Below are 13,439 nucleotides of genomic sequence, written 5' to 3' on the forward strand. Positions count from 1 at the left end.
TGCTAGTCCATTTTCATCTGGAAGTTCTGTTGACACCTGATTATCACCATTGCAACATGCAAGCCTCCTCTGACAGAGTGGAGGTGGCTGTACATGATGTGTGTAGGCTAGAATTGAACTTGGGTTTCCCTCATGAAAGGTGAGAATTCTACAACGGAACCAGACAAACAGTAATTTACGTACTCTGGGCTCCAAGTTTCCTTTGCAAGACCTGCTTTTGGCGAATTCAAGAGAGCTTCAAAAATTTACATGGAAAAAAATTCATTATTGTTTTGTTCTATTTTCCCACTAAGTTTCTGAAGCCCCTCAGAGAACAGGGTGGGGTGGATATGGGGTGGAAACTGTGACTCTCCAGAATTTAGCTTGAGTACAGATGTCATCACTTATTCCAAGTGCACAGGCTTCTCAGTAAAGTTCCATGTGTCAGGCACTCCCAACTTCGCCAATTTACATTTTATATTCTTGGACATGCCTTTGGAATAATCTGTCAATTAACATATACCAGATTCCCTTTCTTTTTTTCTTTCAGCAAAGCCTTCCAAAAATGTTTCTCAAACCCATCAGTTCCCCCGAGTTTTCTAGTAATCACAAGCAGGCCTCCTTGTGTACTGGATGAGTGTGTTGTTGGGTAACGTCCCACAGGCACTGCAGGTGTGAAGACTCCCCTGAGACCAAGCTTGCCCTCAATAGTTGGCCAGCATCATAGGTGGGAAGGACTAGGTACAATTGTTGAGAGGCACAAACACCTTTTAACTTCACAAGTTGCTTCTCGGTCATATTTCAAATACAATGTTGTGGTGAAGAGAAAAAAAGAAGCAAACACACAGTGCAGATTGGAAATGGGGATGATGGCAAGAACATTGGCCTCAGAAATTCAGGTCCCCATCCAAAATGCTAAAAAAAATAGCACCGTGACCACGGCCAGCCCCTCACCATCGCTGGCTTCCACTTCTTTCTCTTCTATAAAGCTGGGTCATAGGATTACACTCAGTGCTAAAATTCTTAAGGACTTGTGGGCACTTTCAAAACACACATATGAACATCCTTGTACACTTAGGGGGAGCATTGGTGCGGCAATGATTAAGTGATTGGCTGTTATCCAATAGGTTGGTGGTTCTAACCCCCCCAGCTGCCCTGCTGTCTGATCCTGTAAAGATTATAGCCCAGGAGACCCTATGGGGCAGGTCTCTCCTGTTGTATCGTGTCCTATGACTCAGAATCAGCTTGATGACACACAGCAACAATGTGCATTTTAGAAAAAGAAAGAAGAAATAAACACTGTTCACTGACTATAGACACTTGTTAGTTGACGGAAAACCAAGTATCACATATGAGCCCACCACGCAGGGAAGAGGTCCTACTGCTTGAAGATCAAATCCATTGCCCTTAAGATGGTTCTGACTTATAATGGCCCCATGACTTCAGAGTATAACTGTTCCATGGGGTTTTCTTGAATATAGTTTTAATGGAAGTAGATTTCCAAACCTCTCTTCTGCAGTATTGCTGGGTGGGTATATACCCCTAAATTGAGGTTACTAGTCAAGGGTAAAATGATTGTGCCAGTTAGGGATTTTTGCCATCTCCCAAATGTAATGGGTATATGTTTTTATAAAGTGTTTTGTAAAGTGCATTAGCAATACCTTTCAGAAAAGTGGTATTCCTTTGAACAATTAAAGATTTTTCTAGTCATATTTTAAGGAAAATAGTTTTGATTTATTAATATCCTCTTATGTGCCAGGGATCTCTTTATACTGTCACTAATTCACATATCAACCAAAGATAGTAGGCATCCTTTTGTCCCTCGTATTAGTAAAGAAATTGAATCTTGGAGAGTTAAAGACCTTGCCTAACCAACCCATACTCATTGTAGTTGTGAGCTGTTCAGCTGTTTCTTATTCAACTGACCAATATGAATGCACAGAACCACCCTATCGGATTTTCTAGCCTGTAATCTTTACGTTTAACTGTCAATAACTTAATTGTTACATCAACAATACTCCAAAGTGTATAATCTGATGGCATACTGAAAGCACTTACTGCTCTATGCCAGGTAATTTGTATAACAGCGACTTTTCCAACTGAATGAAAGATGGTCCCACTTGTACCCATTCCAAAGGAAGGTGACCCAATAGGATGGTCAAATTATAGAGCAATATAATTTATGTTACATGCAAGTAAAATTTTGTTGAAGATCATCCAACAGCAATTCCATGGTTAAGATGTTGCCAGAAGTTCAGGCTGGATTCAGAAGAGGATTTGGAACTAGATATATCATTAGTGATGTCAGATAAACCTTGGTTCAAAGAAAGTGCCAGAAAGATGTTAATTTGTGTTTTATTGATTAAGGCAAGACATTTGACTATGTGGATCATAGCAAACTATGTATAACCTTGAGAAGAATGGGAATTCTAGAAGACTATATTGTGTTTTTGTGGAATCTGTACCTATATGAAGAGGCAGCTATGCAGAAAGAGCAAGTTAATACTGCACGGTTTAAAAATCAGGAAAGGTATCCTCTCATCATACTTCCTAAATCTGTATGCTGAGAAAAGCATGATAGAGGTTGACTCATATGAAGAATTTTTGAGGGGATACCCCCCCAGTCTATAATTTTTTCAAAGCTATGTATTTAAATTTTTTTACAAAACAACCTTATCACATTCAAACTACTCTCCATACACTTAATGTATTTGTTAAATCTGCAATTCCATTCTTGGAAACATTTTTCAAACTCATCTGTTTGGATGACTTAGAGCACCTCCCCCTTTTTTATCTTCACTTCATCTACATTGTCAAATCACTGTCCTATCATGTTCCTCTGCATTTGTGGAAACAAAAAGATGTCACATGGAGTGAGGTCAGGGGAGTAAGTTGCCTGGGACAAGAGAGGCATGCTGGGTTGTTTGTTTTGTTTTGTTTTGTTTTTTGTCAAAAACTGGCTCACTGCTATGGCTGTGTGAGCAGGTGCATTGTTGTGGTGGCAAAACTAGTTCCCCACCTGCCACAAATCAGGCCTTTTTGATCATACACTGTTAAGTTATCATTTCAGAACCTCTAAATAGAAAGCTTGATGAACAGTCTGACCTGGGGGAACAAACTCCAAATGCACTACCAGTCAACATTTTTGTTCATTTGGGAAGCTGACAGAGGTTCAGCATGAGGTTTGTCATCAATCCATATTTCACCTTTTCTGAAATGAGAAAACCACTCACACATTTGAGTTTTCCCTACAATGATGTCCTTGCAAGCTGTGTTCAATATCACAACCGTTTCTGCAGCTTTTATCCTGAGGAAACAAAATTTAACAGTCACACACTTGTCTTAAATCAGCACTCCCCAAAAAATGAGGTAAAACTGTTTTTACAAAAAATGCAGTAACCAGAGAGAAACTTCCCTGGTGACGCCACTGGGTGCACTAACTCAGAGCAAGTGGCTTGATGCTCACCTAGTGGGAAAAATGCACACTATGAAAGCTCTGCCCAGCAGAGCTTTTCCAGTGTTTTTTTTTTTTTGGTGGACCCCCTCGTAGCATTAGGATTGGAGGAAGGCGTATTTACAACCTGCAATATGCAGATAGGGTGCCACCCTTCTTGCTGAAAAGAAGAAGACCTTGAAGTGTTTGCTGATGAAGATCAAGGATTGTAGGCTGTAGTATGGATTAAAGCTCAATATAAAGAGGATCAAAATCCTCACAACTGAACCAACAGGTACCATCATGATACATGGAGAAAAGTTTGAAGTTGTCAAAGATTTTGCATTGCTTGAATCAACAATCAATTTCATGAAAGCAGCAGTCAAGAAATCAGACTCCGGATAGGGCAAGGTATGACAAAATAACAATCTATAAATTATCAAGGGCTCCTGAGGGAGGAGGGAGCGGGGAGGGAGGGGGAAATAAAAAAAAAGAGGACCTGATTCAAAGGGCTTAAGTGGAGAGCAAATGCATTGAAAATGATTAGGGTAAAGAATGTACGGATGTGCTTTATACAATTGATGTATGTATATGTATGGATTGTGATAAGAGTTGTATGAGCCCCTAATAAAATGTTTTTAAAAAAATCAAAAGACATTTTTCATTGATTGGAACTGACTTGGAAAATACCATGCCATATCATATCATACATTGAAATATCATACCATATATTGAAAAGCGAGAATGATACTTTGAGGACTAAGGTGTGCCTGACCCCAGCCATGGCCCATTTCAACTACTTCATGTGAAAGTTGGATAATGAATAAGGAAGACCAAAGGAGAATGGATGCCTTTGAATTGTGGTGTTGAAGAAGAATATTGAACGTACTATGGACAGCTAAAGAGATACATAGAACTGTCTTGGAAGAGCTACAGTCAGAGTGATCCTTGGAAGCAAGGTTGGTGAGACTTCATTCTACATAGTTGAGGCATGTTATTAGGTGAGGTTAGTCCCTGGAGAAATGCCCCATGTTTGTAAAGCAGAGAAGCAGCGAAGGAAAGAAAGGCCCTTAAGGAGATAGACTGACATAAGGACTGGAACCATGAGCTCCAGCAGAACAGTTGTGAGGATGGGGCACTAGCGGGCAGTGTGTTGTTCTGGTGTACATAAGCTCACTATGGATCAGAACCAATGATGGCACATAACCACCACCACCACAAGAGACCATTGGGGTGCTGCCTTTTCTTCAGGGGCATTCTGTGGGGGAATAAACTGTATAATTGGGCGTGTGCATGTTTTGTAAAATTCACCTTATTGTAGTTACATATGGGGAGACTTCAAAAATATTGTGGAAAAATCCCATTGTCTTTTAATCCCATTTTTCTTCAACAAATTTTTAGAAGCTCCCTCATATGTATGTGTGTGTTGTGTGTGTGTGGGTATGCGTACATGTGTGTGGGTAGTGACACTATCAGCTAAGCTTCAAACTATGGTCAGCAAAAGGACAGCAGTTCAAAACCATCACCTGTCCTGTGTGACAAAAGTGAGGCCTAGGAAGCTATTAAAGAGCTACAGCCTCATGAACCCTATATAGGATTGTTAAAACTAAGAACTAACTCATTGGCAGTGTGTGTGTCTGTGTGTATCCATGTGTTTGACATGATGTAAATCAAGGAATGCAGAATTCTTTCAGGAAGGGCTGGAGAGGTGAAAAGACCACTTTCAAAATATATAGACCTAGATAGAGAAAGTTCGAGAACAATAGATACAGATTTTGATATACCCATCTTTGAGGGTAAGTAAAAAAATATTGCTACAACTCTTAGAAACCTTTATCAAGCAAAAATATCAAAATGTGAAGCTAGTATTTCTCAACATATCCTCCATTTAGATCTATATATTTCTGTAGGCAGTGTTTCCATATTATTATCCCTTTCCAGAAAAATTCTGTGCCTTTCGATTGACACCAGGCAGATTTGGGATCCACCAGGGACTCAAATAATCTTCATTTTTAATGAGTTTGGGGAACAAAAAGAATCTGAGCGGGCAAGGTCAGGGCTGTAGGGTGAGTGGGGCAAGGCTTACCAGTGACACTCTCATTCTCGCTGTTCTCCGGGGATGAGCATTGTCGTGCTTAGAAGAAGAAAATCGTATGGTGCAGCTTTCCTGCCTTCTTTTTCATCAGTATTTTCTTAAGACTCCTTTTAAAGAAGCTCCCTTTATTGTCTCTGAGAAAATCTACCAAGCGTACCCCTTTGATTGGAATCCACATAATCCAAAATTGAAGGAGCAATTAGTATCAGAGCCTAAATGGTAGGAATTTGGTGTGCAGGAAGTGATGGATGGCAGTAGGAACAACGATCCATTTATGGAACTACCTAGAAAATAGCTCTCTGGAGAACACCCCTATCTAAAATTGAAGTGATCACTAAACACGTGTTTGGAAGAGAGGAGTATAGAAGATCAAAGGCATAAATCTGGTATTAAATTTTTGAAGATAAACAAGCGATCATCTAGCTGAGAAGCATCAAAGCACACATGGAAGAAGCACACCAGCCTGTCTGACCACGAGGTGTAGAAGGGATCAGGTATCAGATATCAAAGAACAAAAATCACATCAATGGGTGCCCACCTTCCTGATATGATCAATGAAGACAAACGTGTGCATAAGCATATGTGGTAAAGAAAGCTGATGGTGCCCGGCTATCAAAAGATATAGCGTCTGGGGTCTTAAAGGCTCGAAGATGAACAAGTGGCCATCTAGTTCAAAACCAACAAAGCGCACATGGAAGAAACTTACCAACCAGTGTGACCACCAGCTGTTGAAGGGATCATGTATCAAGCATCAAGGAACAAAAAAATCATATCATCATAAATGTGAGTGAGTGCAGAGTGGAGACACCAAGCCCATTGGTAACCAACTGGACACCCCCTTACAGAAGGGTTTTGGGGAGGAGATGAGCCAGTCAGGGTGCCTGGTAACAATGATGAAACATATAACTTTCCTCTGGTTCTTAAATGCTTCCTCCCTCTACTATCATGATCCCAATTCTACCTTACAAATCTGGCTAGATGAGAGGATGTACATTCGTACAGATAGCAATTGGAAACACAGGGAATCCAGGACAGATGACTTCTTTAGGACCAGTGGTGAGAGTGACGATGCCTGGAGGATGGAGAGAATGTGGGGTAGAAAGGGGAAATTGATTACAAGAATCTACATATAGTCTCCTCCCTGGGGTATGGACAGCAGAGAAGAGGGCGGGGGAGACCTCAGACAGTGTAACATATGACAAAATAATAATAATTTATGAATTATGAAGAGTTCATGAGGTAGGGAGGAGTGGCGAGGGAGGCGAAAAATGAGCAGCCGATATTAAGGGCTCCAGTAGAAGGCAAATGTTTTGAGAATGATAATGGCAACAAATGTACACATGTACTTGACACAATGAATGTATGTATGGATTGTGATAAGAATTGTGTGAGCCCCCAATAAAATAATTTTAAAAATCAAACAAGCAACTTACTACCAAAGAAATCATAGAAGTAATAAAACAATGTTCTTGTCACCAAAAAAAAAGGCATAAATCTGGCCTGAACAGTTAAAACTTTGTCAGTAGATCCCCTCTATGATGCAGGCTAGACATGATCTGGTTTCCAAAATTTTCTGCATTTTTGGTTTGTATTGTTTTCTTCCATTTTGTTTATTTAGTGTGTATTTCAGAGTTGTTATGTCAATGGAGGTCACCCTCTAAAAGCTGTGTTATAAGCTTTTGCATTTTTTGGTACATGAAGTCCGGTATTGATGAAAATATAGGGACAGCAAATAGAATAAGGGATTTAGGGGGTGAAGGGTACCGTGGTGGTGGTGGTGTGTGGGGGTTAAAGGGAGATGATCTCAAAGAGTCTATGCAGAAAAACACTGGTAACTGATTTGGTAGCATGCTACTCAATGTGACTGAAATGTGGAATGATATGATATATGTATTAAATCCCAACTAAGAAAAAATAGATTACCTCTTTGGTATTCTCAAAAGAAATAGCCTCCATACCTTTTGAGCTAACCTCACAGCCCTGAATTTAACTGTCCCAACAGATCCCCTTGGAAGCCAGTGTTTTGTTTAGACGATTCTTTTCTTAAGGCAGCCAAAGGAAATGAACACAACTATACTACTGAGAGAATTTGTCTGTAGTTATCCACTCATCTATCTACTTTTGAGGGAATAAGCCTGGGTATGTATGAATGGAAATATTGTGTGTGTGTGTGTTTATAAAATAAAGGTACATGTAGATGATAGATGGCTGTTGATGAGTCAATTCCAACTTGCGACAACCGTACGTGTTGCCAAGGCCTGCACCACCATGTATTCGAGCTTATCATTGCAGCTCCAGTGTCAATATATCTCACTGAGGGCTCCCTTGCCCTCACTGGCCCTCTACTTCACCAAACATGATGTCTTCCTGCAGGAATTGAAATGTTCTCTTATCCAGAGGGTTTTGTTGGTTTATTTTTGCCAGTAGATTTTCACACTTTGCTTTCTAGTCTATCATTAGTCTGGAAACTCTCAAAGACGTGTCCACCACAGGTGACCTTACTATTGTTTGAAATCCTGGTGGTATACATTCCCCTCCCCCAATCGATTACTTGCGACATTGCCTGCTCTTGATATTGAGTGGAGTTGTCTTGAGAAGATGTCTATGTCTTCAGCAAAATTCTGGGGGAGTAATTTGCATGAATGGTGATCGTAGCATAGTCCACCCAACATGCAGGCAGACTTTGAGTACCTTGAAGGGCTGGCACCCCAGTAAGAGAAAACATGAGACACTTTGAACAGAGTGATAAGATCTTCCCCAAATGGATCCTCCTTCTAAGAGTCTTTCACTTTAAGACTTAAGCTTCACCAAATCTCATGAACTGGCCAATCGATTTTCCCAATAATTTTGTAGGAACAGTTTTTTTTTTAGTATTTCTTAGTTTGGCACAATATTTCTCAGCAAATTTAACATTTTCATGTCTTTCTCTGAAACTGTAAACAAATAGGCAATTGTGAAATGACCATTGGCACCAAATTCTATTCTCAGCTCCTCCTGAGGCAAAGGAAGAATGACATAATTTTCCAAGTTGCAAATCCATCCCATACAGCCTGTCTGAGACTAGATCCCAGTTTAGTCTTTTCCTTGTTCTAATTTATTTGTGATGTGTGTTTGCTGCTTCAAGGAAAGCTCCATTAAAAAAAAATCTCAGAAAACATCAAAAAGTTCTGACAAAACAACATCTTGACGATTTAAGGGTAAATATGTCAGAGACATGTGGTTTCTGTTATTCCTAAAATAACACATGGGTTTAAAAATCAAGGGGTAAAGTGTTTGGTAAAACACATTGAGGCCTTGGCTAAATGTTTTTTAAAGACCATTTTGGACCCTGAAGGGGAAAACCCACCGAATGAGCACATCTAGGCATTTCAGCCCCTCCCTTATTTACTCCTATTCTTGATCAAGGATGGCACATGCCTTCCACAAAAGTCCTCCTGTATCAGCCACCACGATGATTTTTTTCTGGCAGGTTGCATCTCAGTGGAAAAGACTAGGTTCCAATTCTATCCCTGCTGCTTATTAAAACAATGAGAGTTTCAGGCAAGTGGACACATCTCAACAATGGGTAACTAAGTCCATCTCACAGGATTCCTGTGAGCATCTGTGCTAATATATGTAAACTCTCTGACATGTAATAGATACTGAATATGAGGCAGCTTTTAAGAAGTATTTTTTTTGACTTAAAATGTCATGACGAGGAAGACAGGCAAGGGAAGCCAGGCCTAAGCTTGTTTCTAGCGCACAAAGAAGCCATGGGATTTCCATGCGCATCTGTGGTCATTGAGCATTTCTTTTTTAAATGGAACACTTTCATATAAGATATTTTCTTTGAATTAGGTTTCTGTTCTATAATGCAAAACACAGAAGGAATCTAACATCTTCATTTTCTTTTTTTAAATTTTATTTTGTGGTTGTTGAGACTGTACCCAGCAAAGCACACCCTAATGCAACTGTTCCCACATGTGCAACTCAGGAACATGGATCACATTCTTGGGGTCGTGTGACTGTACTCACCCTCCTTTCCAGAGCTGTTGTTCCTCTGTGAGCATACAATGACGGCCCTCTCGGCTTTCTAGCTACCCTTTCAAATATCTGTTGTCACTTTGATCCCGTATATCCAACAACAACATCCAAACTCCTTGCCATCAAGTCAATTCTTACTCATAGCAACCCTGTAGGAGAGTGTAGAACTACCTCTGTGTGATGCCAAGACTATAATTCTTTTTTTTTAATTTAACACATTAAAGTAAAAATATTTATTCACGCACCACCTGAAAAACAGAATTCACTGCCGTCGAGTCATTGTGACCTCAGAGAACAGAAGAGAATTGCTCCTTTAGGTTTCTCTTCTTCCCATGTACCAGTGACCGGGCTATGGAGGCTGCTGAAAGGGAACAGCCTCCATGCATACATCACAGTATTTCTCTGGCCCATTGCCATCACTGGAAAGCTGTACTTGAACAACAGCACCCAGCCACCACAGGGCAAGGACTATAATTCTTTATGGGAGCAGAAAACCCCATCTTTCTCCTGCAGAGTGGCTAATGATTTCTAACTGATGCCCTTGCAGACTGCATTTTCATTGAAGATTCCGAAGAAAAATTCTGATCAAAGGACAGAAATGGTAGAACAAACATTCAAATGCTCATAGACTCCATGACTGTTTGGAGTCGCAGGAGTGGGGAAGAACCCCTGAATCTATGACCCTATCATAATCTATATAACTGAACCCAAAAACAGCCCCTACAAATATCCAAAAATTACGTTAGCTTAAAACCAAAACCAAACTCACTGCCAATTCTGATTCCTGGCAACCCTGTAGAGTAGAGCAGCACTTCCTCTGTGAGTTTCCAAGACTGTATGAGGAAAACCTCATCTTTCTCTCATGGAGCAACTGGTTTGGAACTGCAAACCTTGCAGATAGCAGCCCAACATGTAGCCACTATGCCACTAGGGCTTCCTTGAATACTATGCTCTTTTAAGAACTATCTATGTGGGATCCCGGATAGCACAGTGGTTACAAAACTTCCAAACCCAGGAACCAAATCTGCTAAGGCTTGTAGAAGCAGCCTTAGCAAACATTCTTTTTTCATTTTTCATATTGTAAATATTTCTATCACACAACTTTTGCCAGTTCAACTTGGTATATGTGCACAACTCATGGGCAGCCATGATAACAATTAGGTATGCAACTCCACCCCTAATCGGTGTGATTTTTGTATCTTGGTTAACCCTGCATTCACCTTTCGCTCCTGCTCCTACAACCACTTACAAACAGGGGTCTCTATATATTTTCCTCTTATTGTCATTTTTATGAGACATCCAATGTTTATCCTTTTGTAATGGACTATTGCACTCAGCATAATTCTATCTGTACTGTAGCATGTATCAAGGCTTCATTTCTGTTGTTCGCTGATTAGGGTTCCATTGTATTGGTATTGCCACATTCTGTTTAAATATCTGTTGATGGATGTTTAGGGTGCATCTACCTTTTGGATACTAAGAATAGGGTTGTGATGAGCATTGGTGGACAAGTCTTTATTTGCGTTTCCATGGAGTGTGCACCTAGGAGTCAAGGTGCTGGATTGGCGTTATAGTTTTAGGCATTGGAGGAGCTTTCACAGATTTTGATAGTAGATGTACCATTTTGCATTCCCACCAGGAATAAATAAGGGATCTAATTTCCCCACATCCTTATTTACATTTATTTTCTGCTTATTTGTGTATCATAGTCATCCTAGTGGGACATGAAATGGTTTCTCATTTGATATCTGATCTGATTCTATGTGATGGCTAATGATGGAGAGCATCTCTTCAGGTGTTTGATGGCTATTTGAATGCTTCTTTGGTGAAATGTTTATTCATGTCCTTTTTCCACTTTATGATTGAGCTGTCTTTTTGTTGTTAAAATTTTATAAATATTTTGGTCATTAGACTCTTATTGCAGGTATGGTTTCTGAAGACATTCTCCAACTTTTCACATTTTGGTAAAATATTTTGATGAACAAAAGTTTAAGTTTTTTATTAAGTTCCACTAAAATAAGCAATAGAGAAATGGTAAGACTGCCATTGTCTCAGGCAGAACACGGTGAGACCCAGAGAAACAAGACAGTCCTATTAAGTGCTATTTCTCAGTGGTTTCACTATATCCAAAGTTTAGGTAACATATTATCAGATTTGGGATTAGAACTATGCTCTCCATTCTCTTTCATACCTAGCCTTTCCTATTTGGGCTACAAGGTACTGTGTTATTCTGGGTTGACTAGAGAAACACTTCCAGAGACACTCATACATGCATAAGAAAGAACTTTGTGTCAAAAGGTAATTGTATATTAAGAAAATATCCCAGTCCGGATAGAGTCCTTATATAAGTCTAATATTGGGCCCCAAACTCCAATACTCATCTATACATCTCTCTTCAAACTCATACAACACATGCAATGATGCAAAATGCAGAAAGATCACAGGCCAGTGGGTGAAAAGTTGTGTGGATCCAGGGATGGAAGCATCTCAGCACTGGTGTGGGTCTCCATGTGGCAACTCCAGCTCAGTGTGGCTCTTCAACAGGAAGTGCAGAGAGAGAGGCTCCTCACAAGTCTCTCAGCAAGCCTCCTCATGGCTTACCAGCAGGAAGACAAAGGGAGAGAGAGAGAGAGACTCTTTCTCCAAGGAGAAAGAGAGAAAGTTCCCAGAATCCTCCTGAGAAGGCCATGCCCACAAGGAGGCATCATCAAGCTGTGACCTGAATGACAGGCTAGACTCCAACCCTACACTTATTTATCAAGTTCACATGAAATTAAGTAACTACCACAGGTACCAAATGGGAGGATTGAGTGAGCCATACAAGACAAACGTCCTTACCTCTTCATTTTTTTGTAGAAAGAGCCCAAATAACGCATGCGGCTACCTTGACTCCCGTTCACTGGATGCACAAAGCTCACAGTCAAAGCAGATAGAAAGAGAAATTCATTAGAGATTTTGTAAATCACTGTGATTGGATACAGCTTTGCAAGTACAACCCTGATTCCCATCTACTGATTAGAAGAGACCCTGAAGCATGCTGGTACAGCTTGTGTGATGTGATGGTGGTGGTAGTGTGGCTAAAGGGCCAAGGGGAGAAAGCGTGAATATCTTTGAATTAAGGTTGTGGCTACACAAACATCTTCTGATTTTTCTATTGTCTTTTTATTTAGAAATTCACCGACCCTTTCCTGACCTTCTCTGGTTTTGCACAACTGAACTAGATATTCCTGGTCAAATATAAATGTTATTACAGTGTGGGGGATGGATAAAAATGTTATACTGAGTTAGATGGGACAAGACAATGGTATGGGGCATTTATCGGGGGAAAATCATAAATTGGGGGGTTGGGCATTTCTAAGAGAGAAAGAAAGGGGTGTTGTCTAATAGAAGAACAAGGGGAAAGAGCATGTTGTTGAGCAAAACAAACTGGAGGGCCTGGAAAAACACGGGACTGGGAACTTCCCCACGTGTGTTTCCTCTGCCTCACGTGGAGGATTGCTGAGCTTATCACAGGTGAGAGCCCCTCCTACCACCACTCCGTGACCTGCTTTGTGTGTGATTCACTCATTGTGATTTTGCTCTTGTATATCCAATTCCATCTGAGGGGCTGAGGGTGGGAGGAGGCTGCACACTGCCAGCTTATCCCTATAAATATTTGTTCAGTGTTTATGACAAATGTTTTCCTGCTATGAAGGAATCTGGACTTCATTAAAAATCTGGAACTTTTTAATGTGATGCCAAAGCATCAGAAACAGCAGGAGAGTTTCCCAATGTTTTTTGTCTACTTGAAGATGCAAACTTTTAGTGGAACAGACCAGCAACTAGCACAACTAATATTATTTGTTGGGAAAATAGTCAGGGGGTAGAAAATAATCACAGCTCACCTTCCCTTTCTCTAATTACTGTCCT

At 40.3% G+C, this 13,439-nt stretch overlaps 1 non-coding gene across 1 annotated transcript; it reads right to left on the reverse strand.

Moving 5' to 3' along the window:
- Positions 1 to 9,860: 9,860 nt before the first annotated feature.
- Positions 9,861 to 9,993, reverse strand: LOC142449738 (small nucleolar RNA SNORA84). The gene has a single exon (XR_012784852.1). It is a non-coding gene; the product is annotated as a small nucleolar RNA SNORA84 (small nucleolar RNA).
- Positions 9,994 to 13,439: the final 3,446 nt, after the last annotated feature.

The sequence above is a fragment of the Tenrec ecaudatus genome, chromosome 5, assembly GCF_050624435.1.
Source record: "Tenrec ecaudatus isolate mTenEca1 chromosome 5, mTenEca1.hap1, whole genome shotgun sequence".
Taxonomy (NCBI): domain Eukaryota; kingdom Metazoa; phylum Chordata; class Mammalia; order Afrosoricida; family Tenrecidae; genus Tenrec; species Tenrec ecaudatus.